The sequence below is a fragment of the Lissotriton vulgaris genome, chromosome 5, assembly GCF_964263255.1.
Source record: "Lissotriton vulgaris chromosome 5, aLisVul1.2, whole genome shotgun sequence".
Taxonomy (NCBI): Eukaryota; Metazoa; Chordata; class Amphibia; order Caudata; family Salamandridae; genus Lissotriton; species Lissotriton vulgaris.
The window spans coordinates 681,171,653-681,189,313 of NC_141693.1; positions in this window are offsets into that span (position 1 = coordinate 681,171,653).

Here is a 17,661-nt window from a genome sequence, read left to right on the forward strand (position 1 = left end):
CCATCACAAGTGCAGATATCCCACCACGAGTGCAGAGATCCCATCACAAGTAGAGAGATCCCAGAATAAGTGCAGAGATCCCATCACAAGTGCAGAGATCCCACCATGAGTGCAGAGATCCCATCATAAGTAGAGAGATCCCACTATGAGTGCAGAGATCCCACCATGAGTGCAGAGATCCCATCATAAGTGCAGAGATTCCACCATAAGTGCAGGGATCCCAACCTAAGTGCAGGGATCCCAACCTAAGTGCAGAGATCTGACAACAAGTACAGAGATCCCATCACAAGTAGGGAGATCCCAGAATAAGTGCAGAGATCCCATCACAAGTGCAGAGATCCCACCATGAATGCAGACATCCCATCCCAAGTAGAGAGATCCCACTATGAGTGCAGAGATCCCACCATGAGTGCAGAGATCCCATCATAAGTGCAGAGATCCCACCATAAGTGCAGGGATCCCACAACAAGTACAGAGATCCCATCATAAGTACGGCGATCCCAGAATAAGTGCAGAGATCCCATCACAAGAGCAGAGATCCCACCATGAGTGCACAGATCCCATCCCAAGTAGAGAGATCCCACTATGAGTGCAGAGATCCTACCATGAGTGCAGAGATCCCATCATAAGTGCAGAGATCCCACCATAAGTACAGAGATCCCACCATGAGTGCAAAGATCCCATCATAAGTGCAGAGATCCCACCATAAGTGCAGAGATCCCATCACAAGTGCAGAGATCCCACCATGAGTGCAGAGATCCCATCACAAGTAGAGAGATCCCAAAATAAGTGCAGAGATCGCATCACAAGAGCAGAGATCCCACCATGAGTGCAGAGATCCCATCCCAAGTAGAGAGATCCCACTATGAGTGCAGAGATCCCACCATGAGTGCAGAGATCCCATCATAAGTGAAGAGATCCCACCATAAGTGCAGAGATCCCATCACAAGTGCAGAGATCCCATCACAAGTGCAGAGATCCCACTACGAGTGCAGAGATCCCATCACAAGTAGAGAGATCCCAGAATAAGTGCGGAGATCCCATCACAAGTGCAGAGATCCCACCATGAGTGCAGAGATCCCATCCCAAGTAGAGAGATCCCACTATGAGTGCAGAGATCCCACCATGAGTGCAGAGATCCCATCATGAGTGCAGAGATCCCATCATAAGTGCAGAGATCCCACCATAAGTGCAGGGATCCCATCATAAGTGCAGAGATCCCATAACAAGTACAGAGATCCCATCACAAGTAGGGAGATCCCACTATGAGTGCAGAGATCCCATCACAAGTAGAGAGATCCCAGAATAAGTGCAGAGATCCCAGAATAAGTGCAGAGATCCCATCACAAGTGCAGAGATCCCACCACGAGTGCAGAGATCCGATCCCAAGTAGAGAGATCCCACTATGAGTGCAGAGATCCCACTATGAGTGCAGAGATCCCATCATGAGTGCAGAGATCCCATCATAAGTGCAGAGATCCCATCATAAGTGCAGAGATCCCACCATAAGTGCAGAGATCCCATCACAAGTGCAGAGATCCTATCACAAGTAGAGAGATCCCAGAATAAGTGCAGAGATCCCATCACAAGGGCAGAGATCCCACCATGAGTGCAGAGATCCCATCCCAAGTAGAGAGATCCCACTATGAGTGCAGATATCCCACCATGAGTGCAGAGATCCCATCCCAAGTAGAGAGATCCCACTATGAGTGCAGAGATCCCACCATGAGTGAAGAGATCCCATCATAAGTGCAGGGATCCAATCACAAATGCAGACATCCCATCACAAGTGCAGAGATCCCACCATAAGTGCAGACATCCCATCACAAGTGCAGAGATCCCACCATAAGTGCAGAGATCCCATCAGAAGTAGAGAGATCCCAGAATAAGTGCAGGGATCCCATTACAAGTGCAGAGATCCCACCATGAGTGCAGAGATCCCATCCCAAGTAGAGAGATCCCATTAGGAGTGCAGCTATCCCACCATGAGTGCAGAGATCCCACCCTAAGTGCGGAGATCCCACCATAAGTGCAGGTATCACATCATAAGTGCAGAGATCCCACCAGAAGTGCAGAGATCCCACCATGAGTGCAGAGATCCCATCACAAGTAGAGAGATCCCAAAATAAGTGCAGAGATCGCATCACAACAGCAGAGATCCCACCATGAGTGCAGAGATCCCATCCCAAGTAGAGAGATCCCACTATGAGTGCAGATATCCCACCATGAGTGCAGAGATCCCATCATAAGTGCAGAGATCCCACCATAAGTGCAGAGATCCCATCACAAGTGCAGAGATCCCATCACAAGTGCAGAGATCCCACCACGAGTGCAGAGATCCCACCACGAGTGCAGAGATCCCATCACAAGTAGAGAGATCCCAGAATAAGTGCAGAGATCCCATCACAAGTGCAGAGATCCCACCATGAGTGCAGAGATCCCATCCCAAGTAGAGAGATCCCACTATGAGTGCAGAGATCCCACCATGAGTGCAGAGATCCCATCATGAGTGCAGAGATCCCATCATAAGTGCAGAGATCCCACCATAAGTGCAGGGATCCCATCATAAGTGCAGAGATCCCATAACAAGTACAGAGACCCCATCACAAGTAGGGAGATCCCACTATGAGTGCAGAGATCCCATCACAAGTAGAGAGATCCCAGAATAAGTGCAGAGATCCCAGAATAAGTGCAGAGATCCCATCACAAGTGCAGAGATCCCACCACGAGTGCAGAGATCCCATCCCAAGTAGAGAGATCCCACTATGAGTGCAGAGATCCCACTATGAGTGCAGAGATCCCATCATAAGTGCAGAGATCCCATCATAAGTGCAGAGATCCCACCATAAGTGCAGAGATCCCATCACAAGTGCAGAGATCCTATCACAAGTAGAGAGATCCCAGAATAAGTGCAGAGATCCCATCACAAGGGCAGAGATCCCACCATGAGTGCAGAGATCCCATCCCAAGTAGAGAGATCCCACTATGAGTGCAGATATCCCACCATGAGTGCAGAGATCCCATCCCAAGTAGAGAGATCCCACTATGAGTGCAGAGATCCCACCATGAGTGAAGAGATCCCATCATAAGTGCAGACATCCCATCACAAGTGCAGACATCCCATCACAAGTGCAGAGATCCCACCATAAGTGCAGAGATCCCATCAGAAGTAGAGAGATCCCAGAATAAGTGCAGGGATCCCATTACAAGTGCAGAGATCCCACCATGAGTGCAGAGATCCCATCCCAATTAGAGAGATCCCATTAGGAGTGCAGCTATCCCACCATGAGTGCAGAGATCCCACCCTAAGTGCGGAGATCCCACCATAAGTGCAGGTATCAAATCATAAGTGCAGAGATCCCACAACAAGTACAGAGATCCCATCACAAGTAGGGAGATCCCAGAATAAGTGCGGAGATCCCAGAATAAGTGCGGAGATCCCAGAATAAGTGCAGAGATCCCAGAATAAGTGCAGAGATCCCATCACAAGTGCAGAGATCCCACCATGAGTGCAGAGATCCCATCCCAAGTAGAGAGATCCCACTATGAGTGCAGAGATCCCACTATGAGTGCAGAGATCCCACCATGAGTGCAGATATCCCATCCCAAGTAGAGAGACCCCACTATGAGTGTAGATATCCCACCATGAGTGCAGAGATCAAATCATAAGTGCAGAGATCCCACCATAAGTGCAGGGATCCCATCACAAGTGCAGAGATCCCACCACAAGTGCAGAGATCCCACCACGAGTGCAGAGATCCCATCACAAGTAGAGAGATACCAGAAAATGTGCAGAGATCCCATCACAAGTGCAGAGATCCCACCATGAGTGCAGAGATCCCATCCCAAGAAGAGAGATCCCACTATGAGTGCAGAGATCCCACCATAAGTGCAGAGATCCCATCATAAGTGCAGAGATTCCACCATAAGTGCAGGGATCCCATCACAAGTGCAGAGATCCCACCACAAGTGCAGAGATCCCACCATGAGTGCACAGATCCCATCACAAGGAAAGAGGTATATCAGAAAATTTGCAGAGATCCCATCACAAGTGTAGAGACCCCACCATGAGTGCAGAGATCCCATCCCAAGTAGAGAGATCCCACTATGAGTGCAGAGATACCACCATAAGTGCAGAGATCCCATCATAAGTGCAGAGATCCCAACCTAAGTGCAGGGATCCCATAACAAGTACAGAGATCCCATCACAAGTAGGGAGATCCCACTATGAGTGCAGAGATCCCATCACAAGTAGAGAGATCCCAGAATAAGTGCAGAGATCCCAGAATAAGTGCAGAGATCCCATCACAAGTGCAGAGATCCCACCACGAGTGCAGAGATCCCATCACAAGTAGGGAGATCCCACTATGAGTGCAGAGATCCCATCACAAGTAGAGAGATCCCAGAATAAGTGCAGAGATCCCAGAATAAGTGCAGAGATCCCATCACAAGGGCAGAGATCCCACCATGAGTGCAGAGATCCCATCCCAAGTAGAGAGATCCCACTATGAGTGCAGATATCCCACCATGAGTGCAGAGATCCCATCCCAAGTAGAGAGATCCCACTATGAGTGCAGAGATCCCACCATGAGTGAAGAGATCCCATCATAAGTGCAGACATCCCATCACAAGTGCAGACATCCCATCACAAGTGCAGAGATCCCACCATAAGTGCAGAGATCCCATCAGAAGTAGAGAGATCCCAGAATAGTGCAGGGATCCCATTACAAGTGCAGAGATCCCACCATGAGTGCAGAGATCCCATCCCAATTAGAGAGATCCCATTAGGAGTGCAGCTATCCCACCATGAGTGCAGAGATCCCACCCTAAGTGCGGAGATCCCACCATAAGTGCAGGTATCAAATCATAAGTGCAGAGATCCCACAACAAAGACAGAGATCCCATCACAAGTAGGGAGATCCCAGAATAAGTGCGGAGATCCCAGAATAAGTGCAGAGATCCCAGAATAAGTGCAGAGATCCCATCACAAGTGCAGAGATCCCACCATGAGTGCAGAGATCCCATCCCAAGTAGAGAGATCCCACTATGAGTGCAGAGATCCCACCATGAGTGCAGATATCCCATCCCAAGTAGAGAGACCCCTCTATGAGTGTAGATATCCCACCATGAGTGCAGAGATCAAATCATAAGTGCAGAGATCCCACCATAAGTGCAAGGATCCCATCACAAGTGCAGAGATCCCACCACAAGTGCAGAGATCCCACCACGAGTGCAGAGATCCCATCACAAGTAGAGAGATACCAGAAAATGTGCAGAGATCCCATCACAAGTGCAGAGATCCCACCATGAGTGCAGAGATCCCATCCCAAGAAGAGAGATCCCACTATGAGTGCAGAGATCCCACCATAAGTGCAGAGATCCCACCATAAGTGCAGGGATCCCATCACAAGTGCAGAGATCCCACCACAAGTGCAGAGATCCCACCATGAGTGCAGAGATCCCATCACAAGGAAAGAGAGATATCAGAAAATTTGCAGAGATCCCATCACAAGTGTAGAGACCCCACCATGAGTGCAGAGATCCCATCCCAAGTAGAGAGATCCCACTATGAGTGCAGAGATACCACCATAAGTGCAGAGATCCCATCATAAGTGCAGAGATCCCACCATAAGTGCAGGGATCCCATCACAAGCAGGGAGATCCCAGAATAAGTGCAGAGATCCCATCACAAGTGCAGAGATCCCACCATGAGTGCAGAGATCCAATAACAAGTAGGGAGATCCCACTATGAGTGCAGAGATCCCACTATGAGTGCAGAGATCCCATCCCAAGTAGAGAGATCCCACTATGAGTGCAGAGATCCCATCATAAGTGCAGGGATCCCACCATAAGTGCAGGGATCCCATCATAAGTGCAGGGATCCCATCATAAGTGCAGAGATCCCACAAGTACAGAGATCCCATCATAAGTAGGGAGATCCAAGAATAAGTGCAGAGATCCCACCATAAGTGCAGGGATCCCATCATAAGTGCAGAGATCCCATCACAAGTAGGGAGATCCCATCACAAGTGCAGAGATCCCATCACAAGTGCAGAGATCCCACCATAAGTGCAGGGATCCCACCACAAGTGCAGAGATCCCACCACAAGTGCAGAGATCCCACCACAAGTGCAGAGATCCCACCATGAGTGCAGAGATCCCATCACAAGTAGAGAGATCCCAGAATAAGTGCAGAGATCCCATCACAAGAGCAGAGATCCCACCATGAGTGCAGAGGTCCCATCCCAAGTAGAGAGATCCCACTATGAGTGCAAAGATCCTACCATGAGTGCAGAGATACCATCATAAGTGCAGAGATCCTACCATAAGTGCAGAGATCCCACCATAAGTACAGAGATCCCACCACGAGTGCAGAGATCCCACCACGAGTGCAGAGATCCCACCACGAGTGCAGAGATCCCATCACAAGTAGAGAGATCCCAGAATAAGTGCAGAGATAACATCACAAGTACAGAGATCCCACCATGAGTGCAAAGATCCCATACCAAGTAGAGAGATCCAACTATGAGTGCGGAGATCCCACCATGAGTGCAGAGATCCCACCATGAGTGCAGAGATCCCATCATAAGTGCAGAGATCCCACCATAAGTGCAGAGATCCCATCATAAGTGCAGAGATCCCACCATAAGTGCAGAGATCCCAACACAAGTGCAGAGATCCCAACACAAGTGCAGAGATCCCACCATGAGTGTAGAGATCCCATCACAAGTAGAGAGATCCCAAAATAAGTGCAGAGATTGCATCACAAGAGCAGAGATCCCACCATGAGTGCAGGGATCCCATCACAAGTGCAGGGATCCCATCACAAGTGCAGAGATCCCACCATAAGTGCAGAGATCCCACCATAAGTACAGAGATCCCACCACGAGTGCAGAGATCCCACCACGAGTGCAGAGATCCCACCACGAGTGCAGAGATCCCATCACAAGTAGAGAGATCCCAGAATAAGTGCAGAGATAACATCACAAGTACAGAGATCCCACCATGAGTGCAAAGATCCCATACCAAGTAGAGAGATCCAACTATGAGTGCAGAGATCCCACCATGAGTGCAGAGATCCCACCATGAGTGCAGAGATCCCATCATAAGTGCAGAGATCCCACCATAAGTGCAGAGATCCCATCATAAGTGCAGAGATCCCACCATAAGTGCAGAGATCCCAACACAAGTGCAGAGATCCCAACACAAGTGCAGAGATCCCACCATGAGTGCAGAGATCCCACCATGAGTGTAGAGATCCCACCATGAGTGTAGAGATCCCATCACAAGTAGAGAGATCCCAAAATAAGTGCAGAGATTGCATCACAAGAGCAGAGATCCCACCATGAGTGCAGAGATCCCATCCCAAGTAGAGAGATCCCACTATGAGTGCAGAGATCCCATCATAAGTGCAGAGATCCCATCATAAGTGCATAGATCCCATCACAAGTGCAGAGATCCCACCACGAGTGCAGAGATCCCATCACAAGTGCAGAGATCCCACCACGAGTGTAGAGATCCCATCACAAGTAGAGAGATCCCAGAATAAGTGCAGAGATCCCATCACAAGTGCAGAGATCCCACCATGAGTGCAGAGATCCCATCCCAAGTAGAGAGATCCCACTATGAGTGCAGAGATCCCACCATGAGTGCAGAGATCCCACCATGAGTACAGAGATCCCATCATAAGTGCAGAGATCCCACCATAAGTGCAAGGATCCCATCATAAGTGCAGAGATCCCATATCAAGTACAGAGATCCCATCACAAGTAGGGAGATCCCACTATGAGTGCAGAGATCCCATCACAAGTAGAGAGATCCCTCCATGAATGCAGAGATCCCACCACAAGTGCAGAGATCCCATCACAAGTATGAGTGCAGAGATCCCATCATAAGTGCAGAGATCCCATCATAAGTGCAGAGATCCCACAACAAGTAGAGATCCCATCACAAGTAGGGAGATCCCAGAATAAGTGCAAAATCCCATCACAAGTGCAGAGATCCCATCACAAGTGCAGAGATCCCATCCCAAGTAGAGAGATCCCACCATGAGTGCAGAGATCCCAACATGAGTTCAGAGATCCAATCATAAGTGCAGAGATCCCATCATAAGTGCAGGGATCCCATCACAAGTGCAGATATCCCACCACGAGTGCAGAGATCCCATCACAAGTAGAGAGATCCCAGAATAAGTGCAGAGATCCCATCACAAGTGCAGAGATCCCACCATGAGTGCAGAGATCCCATCATAAGTAGAGAGATCCCACTATGAGTGCAGAGATCCCACCATGAGTGCAGAGATCCCATCATAAGTGCAGAGATTCCACCATAAGTGCAGGGATCCCAACCTAAGTGCAGGGATCCCAACCTAAGTGCAGGGATCCCAACCTAAGTGCAGAGATCTGACAACAAGTACAGAGATCCCATCACAAGTAGGGAGATCCCAGAATAAGTGCAGAGATCCCATCACAAGTGCAGAGATCCCACGATGAATGCAGACATCCCATCCCAAGTAGAGAGATCCCACTATGAGTGCAGAGATCCCACCATGAGTGCAGAGATCCCATCATAAGTGCAGAGATCCCACCATAAGTGCAGGGATCCCACAACAAGTACAGAGATCCCATCATAAGTACGGCGATCCCAGAATAAGTGCAGAGATCCCATCACAAGAGCAGAGATCCCACCATGAGTGCAGAGATCCCATCCCAAGTAGAGAGATCTGACTATGAGTGCAGAGATCCTACCATGAGTGCAGAGATCCCATCATAAGTGCAGAGATCCCACCATAAGTACATAGATCCCACTATGAGTGCAAAGATCCCATCATAAGTGCAGAGATCCCACCATAAGTGCAGAGATCCCATCACAAGTGCAGAGATCCCACCATGAGTGCAGAGATCCCATCACAAGTAGAGAGATCCCAAAATAAGTGCAGAGATCGCATCACAAGAGCAGAGATCCCACCATGAGTGCAGAGATCCCATCCCAAGTAGAGAGATCCCACTATGAGTGCAGAGATCCCATCACAAGTGCAGAGATCCCATCACAAGTGCAGAGATCCCATCACAAGTGCAGAGATCCCATCACAAGTGCAGAGATCCCATCACAAGTGCAGGGATCCCATCACAAGTGCAGAGATCCCACCATCAGTGCAGAGATCCCATCATAAGTGCAGAGATCCCACCATCAGTGCAGGGATCCCATAACAAGTAGGGAGATCCCAGAATAAGTGCAGAGATCCCATCACAAGTGCATAGATCCCACCCCAAGTAGAGAGATCCCACTATGAGTGCAGAGATCCCACCATGAGTGCAGAGATCCCATCATAAGTGCAGAGATCCCACCATCAGTGCAGGGATCCCATCATAAGTGCAGAGATCCCACAACAAGTACAGAGATCCCATAACAAGTAGGGAGATCCCAGAATAAGTGCAGAGATCCCATCACAAGTGCAGAGATCCCACCCCAAGTAGAGAGATCCCACTATGAGTGCAGAGATCCCACCATGAGTGCAGAGATCCCATCATAAGTGCAGAGATCCCACCATCAGTGCGGAGATCCCATCACAAGTGCAGAGATCCCACTCCAAGTAGAGAGATCCCACTATGAGTGCAGAGATCCCACCATAAGTGCAGAGATCCCATCCCAAGTAGAGAGACCCCACTATGAGTGCAGAGATCCCACCTTGAGTGCAGAGATACCATCATAAGTGCAGAGATCCCACCATAAGTGCAGGGATCCCACCACAAGTGCAGAGATCCCACCACAAGTGCAGAGATCCCACCATGAGTGCAATGATCCCATCACAAGTAGAGAGATCCCAGAATAAGTGCAGAGATCCCATCACAAGTGCAGAGATCCCATCACGAGTGCAGAGATCCCACCATGAGTGCAGAGATCCCACCATGAGTGCAGAGATCCCATCCCAAGTAGAGAGATCCCACTATGAGTGCAGAGATCCCACCATGAGTGCAGAGATCCCACCATGAGTGCAGAGATCCCATCATAAGTGCAGAGTTCCCAACATAAGTGCAGGGATTCCATCACAAGTGCAGAGCTCCCACCACGAGTGCAGAGATCCCATCACAAGTAGAGAGATACCAGAAACTGTGCAGAGATCCAATCACAAGTGTAGAGATCCCACCATGAGTGCAGAGATCCCATCCCAAGTAGAGAGATCCCACTATGAGTGCAGAGATCCCACCATGAGTGCAGAGATCCCATCATAAGTGCAGAGATCCCATCATAAGTGCAGGGATCCCACCATAAGTGCAGGGATCCCATCACAAGTGCAGAGATCCCACCATGAGTGCAGAGATTCCATCACAAGTAGAGAGATCCCAGAATAAGTGCAGAGAACCCATCACAAGTGCAGCGATCCCACCATGAGTGCAGAGATCACATCCCAAGTAGAGAGATCCCACTATGAGTGCAGAGATCCCACCATGAGTGCAGAGATCCCACCATAAGTGCAGAGATCCCATCATAAGTGCAGAGATACCACAAGTACAGAGATCCCATCACAAGTAGGGAGATCCCAGAATAAGTGCAGAGATCCCATCACAAGTGCAGAGATCCCACCATGAGTGCAGAGATCCCATCCCAAGTAGAGAGATCCCACTATGAGTGCAGAGATCCCATCATGAGTGCAGAGATCCCATCCCAAGTAGAGAGATCCCACTATGAGTGCAGAGATCCACCATGAGTGTAGAGATCCCATCATAAGTGCAGAGATCCCATCACAAGTGCAGGGATCCCATCACAAGTGCAGAGATCCCACCACGAGTGCAGAGATCCCATCACAAGTAGAGAGATCCCAGAATAAGTGCAGAGAACCCATCACAAGTGCAGCGATCCCACCATGAGTGCAGAGATCACATCCCAAGTAGAGAGATCCCACTATGAGTGCAGAGATCCCACCATGAGTGCAGAGATCCCACCATAAGTGCAGAGATCCCATCATAAGTGCAGAGATACCACAACAAGTACAGAGATCCCATCACAAGTAGGGAGATCCCAGAATAAGTGCAGAGATCCCATCACAAGTGCAGAGATCCCACCATGAGTGCAGAGATCCCATCCCAAGTAGAGAGATCCCACTATGAGTGCAGAGATCCCATCATGAGTGCAGAGATCCCATCCCAAGTAGAGAGATCCCACTATGAGTGCAGAGATCCACCATGAGTGTAGAGATCCCATCATAAGTGCAGAGATCCCATCACAAGTGCAGGGATCCCATCACAAGTGCAGAGATCCCACCACGAGTGCAGAGATCCCATCACAAGTAGAGAGATCCCACCACGAGTGCAGAGATCCCATCACAAGTAGAGATATCCCAGAATAAGTGCAGAGATCCCATCACAAGTACAGAGATCCCACCATAAGTGCAGAGATCCCATCTTAAGTGCAGAGATACCACAACAAGTACAGAGATCCCATCACAAGTAGGGAGATCCCAGAATAAGTGCAGAGATCCCATCACAAGTGCAGATATCCCACCATGAGTGCAGAGATCCCATCCCAAGTAGAGAGATCCCACTATGAGTGCAGATATCCCACCATGAGTGCAGAGATCCCACCATGAGTGCAGAGATCCCATCATAAGTGCAGGGATCCCATCACAAGTGCACAGATCCCACCACGAGTGCAGAGATCCCATCACAAGTAGAGAGATCCCAGAATAAGTGCAGAGATCCCAGAATAAGTGCAGATATCCCATCACAAGTGCAGAGATCCCACCATGAGTGCAGACATCCCATCCCAAGTAGAGAGATCCCACTATGAGTGCAGAGATCCCACCATGAGTGCAGAGATCCCATCATAAGTGCAGAGATCCCACCATAAGTGCAGGGATCCCAACCTAAGTGCAGAGATCTGACAACAAGTACAGAGATCCCATCACAAGTAGGGAGATCCCAGAATAAGTGCAGAGATCCCATCACAAGTGCAGAGATCCCACCATGAGTGCAGACATCCCATCCCAAGTAGAGAGATCCCACTATGAGTGCAGAGATCCCACCATAAGTGCAGAGATCCCACCATAAGTGCAGGGATCCCACCATAAGTGCAGAGATCCCACAACAAGTACAGAGATCCCATCATAAGTACGGCGATCCCAGAAAAAGTGCAGAGATCCCATCACAAGAGCAGAGATCCCATCACAAGAACAGAGATCCCACCATGAGTGCAGAGATCCCATCCCAAGTAGAGAGATCCCACTATGAGTGCAGAGATCCTACCATGAGTGCTGAGATCCCATCATAAGTGCAGAGATCCTACCATAAGTGCAGGGATCCCATCACAAGTGCAGAGATCCCACCACGAGTGCAGAGATCCCATCACAAGTAGAGAGATCACAGAATAAGTGCAGAGATAACATCACAAGTGCAGAGATCCCACCATGTGTGCAGAGATCCCATCACAAGTGCAGAGATCCCATCACAAGTGCAGAGATCCCACCATGAGTGCAGAGATCCCACCATGAGTGCAGAGATCCCATCATAAGTGCAGAGATCCCACCAGAAGTGCAGAGATCCCACCATGAGTGCAGAGATCCCATCACAAGTAGAGAGATCCCAAAATAAGTGCAGAGATCGCATCACAACAGCAGAGATCCCACCATGAGTGCAAAGATCCCATCCCAAGTAAAGAGATCCCACTATGAGTGCAGATATCCCACCATGAGTGCAGAGATCCCATCACAAGTGCAGAGATCCCACCACGAGTGCAGGGATCCCATCACAAGTGCAGAGATCCCACCACGAGTGCAAAGATCCCATCACAAGTAGAGAGATCCCAGAATAAGTGCAGAGATCCCATCACAAGTGCAGAGATCCCACCATGAGTGCAGAGATCCCATCATAAGTAGAGAGATCCCACTATGAGTGCAGAGATCCCACCATGAGTGCAGAGATCCCATCATAAGTGCAGAGATTCCACCATAAGTGCAGGGATCCCAACCTAAGTGCAGAGATCCCATCACAAGTGCAGAGATCCCATCACAAGTGCAGAGATCCCATCACAAGTAGAGAGATCCCAGAATAAGTGCAGAGATCCCATCACAAGTGCAGAGATCCCATCACAAGTGCAGAGATCCCATCACGAGTGCAGAGATCCCACCATGAGTGCAGAGATCCCATCCCAAGTAGAGAGATCCCACTATGAGTGCAGAGATCCCACCATGAGTGCAGAGATCCCATCATGAGTGCAGAGATCCCATCATAAGTGCAGAGATCCCAACATAAGTGCAGGGATCCCATCACAAGTGCAGAGCTCCCACCACGAGTGCAGAGATCCTATCACAAGTAGAGAGATACCAGAAACTGTGCAGAGATCCCATCACAAGTGTAGAGATCCCACCATGAGTGCAGAGATCCACTTCCCAAGTAGAGAGATCCCACTATGAGTGCAGAGATCCCATCATAAGTGCAGGGATCCCACCATAAGTGCAGGGATCCCATCACAAGTGCAGAGAGCCCACCATGAGTGCAGAAATTCCATCACAAGTAGAGAGATCCCAGAATAAGTGCAGAGAACCCATCACAAGTGCAGCGATCCCACCATGAGTGCAGAGATCACATCCCAAGTAGAGAGATCCCACTATGAGTGCAGAGATCCCACCATGAGTGCAGAGATCCCACCATAAGTGCAGAGATCCCATCATAAGTGCAGAGATACCACAACAAGTACAGAGATCCCATCACAAGTAGGGAGATCCCAGAATAAGTGCAGAGATCCCATCACAAGTGCAGAGATCCCATCCCAAGTAGAGAGATCCCACTATGAGTGCAGAGATCCCACCATGAGTGCAGAGATCCCACCATGAGTGCAGAGATCCCATCCCAAGTAGAGAGATCCCACTATGAGTGCAGAGATCCACCATGAGTGCAGAGATCCCACTATGAGTGCAGAGATCCACCATGAGTGCAGAGATCCCATCATAAGTGCAGAGATCCCATCATAAGTGCAGGGATCCCATCACAAGTGCAGAGATCCCATTACGAGTGCAGAGATCCCATCACGAGTGCAGAGATCCCATCACAAGTAAAGAGATCCCAGAATAAGTGCAGAGATCCCATCACAAGTGCAGAGATCCCACCATAAGTGCAGAGATCCCATCATAAGTGCAGAGATACCATAAGTACAGAGATCCCATCACAAGTAGGGAGATCCCAGAATAAGTGCAGAGATCCCATCACAAGTGCAGATATCCCACCATGAGTGCAGAGATCCCATCCCAAGTAGAGAGATCCCACTATGAGTGCAGAGATCCGACTATGAGTGCAGAGATCCCACCATGAGTGCAGAGATCCCATCATAAGTGCAGAGATCCCATCATAAGTGCAGGGATCCCATCACAAGTGCAGAGATCCCACCACAAGGGCAGAGATCCCATCACAAGTAGAGAGATCCCAGAATAAGTGCAGAGATCCCATCACAAGTGCAGAGATCCCACCATAAGTGCAGAGATCCCATCATAAGTGCAGAGATACCACAACAAGTACAGAGATCTCATCACAAGTAGGGAGATCCCAGAATAAGTGCAGAGATCCCATCACAAGTGCAGATATCCCACCATGAGTGCAGAGATCCCATCCCAAGTAGAGAGATCCCACTATGAGTACAGAGATCCCACCATGAGTGCAGAGATCCCACCATGAGTGCAGAGATCCCATCATAAGTGCAGAGATCCCACCATAAGAGCAGGGATCCCAACCTAAGTTCCAGAGATCCAACAAGTACAGAGATCCCATCACAAGTAGGGAGATCCCAGAATAATTGCGAAGATCCCATCACAAGTGCAGAGATCCCACCATGAATGCAGACATCCCATCCCAAGTAGAGAGATCCCACTATGAGTGCAGAGATCCCATCATAAGTGCAGAGATCCCACCATAAGTGCAGGGATCCCACCATAAGTGCAGAGATCCCACAACAAGTACAGAGATCCCACCATAAGTACGGCGATCCCAGAATAAGTACGGTGATCCCAGAATAAGTGCAGAGATCCCATCACAAGAGCAGAGATCCCACCATGAGTGCAGAGGTCCCATCCCAAGTAGAGAGATCCCACTATGAGTGCAAAGATCCTACCATGAGTGCAGAGATACCATCATAAGTGCAGAGATCCTACCATAAGTGCAGAGATCCCACCATAAGTACAGAGATCCCACCACGAGTGCAGAGATCCCACCACGAGTGCAGAGATCCCACCACGAGTGCAGAGATCCCATCACAAGTAGAGAGATCCAACTATGAGTGCGGAGATCCCACCATGAGTGCAGAGATCCCACCATGAGTGCAGAGATCCCATCATAAGTGCAGAGATCCCATCATAAGTGCAGAGATCCCACCATAAGTGCAGAGATCCCATCATAAGTGCAGAGATCCCACCATAAGTGCAGAGATCCCAACACAAGTGTAGAGATCCCAACACAAGTGCAGAGATCCCACCATGAGTGTAGAGATCCCATCACAAGTAGAGAGATCCCAAAATAAGTGAAGAGATTGCATCACAAGAGCAGAGATCCCACCATGAGTGCAGGGATCCCATTACAAGTGCAGGGATCCCATCACAAGTGCAGAGATCCCACCATAAGTACAGAGATCCCACCACGAGTGCAGAGATCCCACCACGAGTGCAGAGATCCCACCACGAGTGCAGAGATCCCATCACAAGTAGAGAGATCCCAGAATAAGTGCAGAGATAACATCACAAGTACAGAGATCCCACCATGAGTGCAAAGATCCCATACCAAGTAGAGAGATCCAACTATGAGTGCAGAGATCCCACCATAAGTGCAGAGATCCCAACACAAGTGCAGAGATCCCAACACAAGTGCAGAGATCCCACCATGAGTGCAGAGATCCCACCATGAGTGTAGAGATCCCACCATGAGTGTAGAGATCCCATCACAAGTAGAGAGATCCCAAAATAAGTGCAGAGATTGCATCACAAGAGCAGAGATCCCACCATGAGTGCAGAGATCCCATCCCAAGTAGAGAGATCCCACTATGAGTGCAGAGATCCCATCATAAGTGCAGAGATCCCATCATAAGTGCATAGATCCCATCACAAGTGCAGAGATCCCACCACGAGTGCAGAGATCCCATCACAAGTGCAGAGATCCCATCACAAGTGCAGAGATCCCACCACGAGTGCAGAGATCCCATCACAAGTAGAGAGATCCCAGAATAAGTGCAGAGATCCCATCACAAGTGCAGAGATCCCACCATGAGTGCAGAGATCCCATCCCAAGTAGAGAGATCCCACTATGAGTGCAGAGATCCCACCATGAGTGCAGAGATCCCACCATGAGTACAGAGATCACATCATAAGTGCAGAGATCCCACCATAAGTGCAAGGATCCCATCATAAGTGCAGAGATCCCATATCAAGTACAGAGATCCCATCACAAGTAGGGAGATCCCACTATGAGTGCAGAGATCCCATCACAAGTAGAGAGATCCCTCCATGAATGCAGAGATCCCACCACAAGTGCAGAGATCCCATCACAAGTATGAGTGCAGAGATCCCACAACAAGTAGAGATCCCATCACAAGTAGGGAGATCCCAGAATAAGTGCAAAATCCCATCACAAGTGCAGAGATCCCACCATGAATGCAGACATCCCATCCCAAGTAGATTGATCCCACTATGAGTGCAGAGATCCCACCATGAGTGCAGAGATCCCATCATAAGTGCAGAGATCCCACCATAAGTGCAGGGATCCCACAACAAGTACAGAGATCCCATCATAAGTACGGCGATCCCAGAATAAGTGCAGAGATCCCATCACAAGAGCAGAGATCCCACCATGAGTGCAGAGATCCCATCCCAAGTAGAGAGATCCCACTATGAGTGCAGAGATCCTACCATGAGTGCAGAGATCCCATCATAAGTGCAGAGATCCCACCATAAGTACAGAGATCCCACCATGAGTGCAAAGATCCCATCATAAGTTCAGAGATCCCACCATAAGTGCAGAGATCCCATCACAAGTGCAGAGATCCCACCATGAGTGCAGAGATCCCATCACAAGTAGAGAGATCCCAAAATAAGTGCAGAGATCGCATCACAAGAGCAGAGATTCCACCATGAGTGCAGAGATCCCATCCCAAGTAGAGAGATCCCACTATGAGTGCAGAGATCCCACCATGAGTGCAGAGATCCCATCATAAGTGAAGAGATCCCACCATAAGTGCAGAGATCCCATCACAAGTGCAGAGATCCCATCACAAGTGCAGAGATCCCACTACGAGTGCAGAGATCCCATCACAAGTAGAGAGATCCCAGAATAAGTGCGGAGATCCCATCACAAGTGCAGAGATCCCACCATGAGTGCAGAGATCCCATCCCAAGTAGAGAGATCCCACTATGAGTGCAGAGATCCCACCATGAGTGCAGAGATCCCATCATGAGTGCAGAGATCCCATCATAAGTGCAGAGATCCCACCATAAGTGCAGGGATCCCATCATAAGTGCAGAGATCCCATAACAAGTACAGAGATCCCATCACAAGTAGGGAGATTCCACTATGAGTGCAGAGATCCCATCACAAGTAGAGAGATCCCAGAATAAGTGCAGAGATCCCAGAATAAGTGCAGAGATCCCATCACAAGTGCAGAGATCTCACCACGAGTGCAGAGATCCCATCC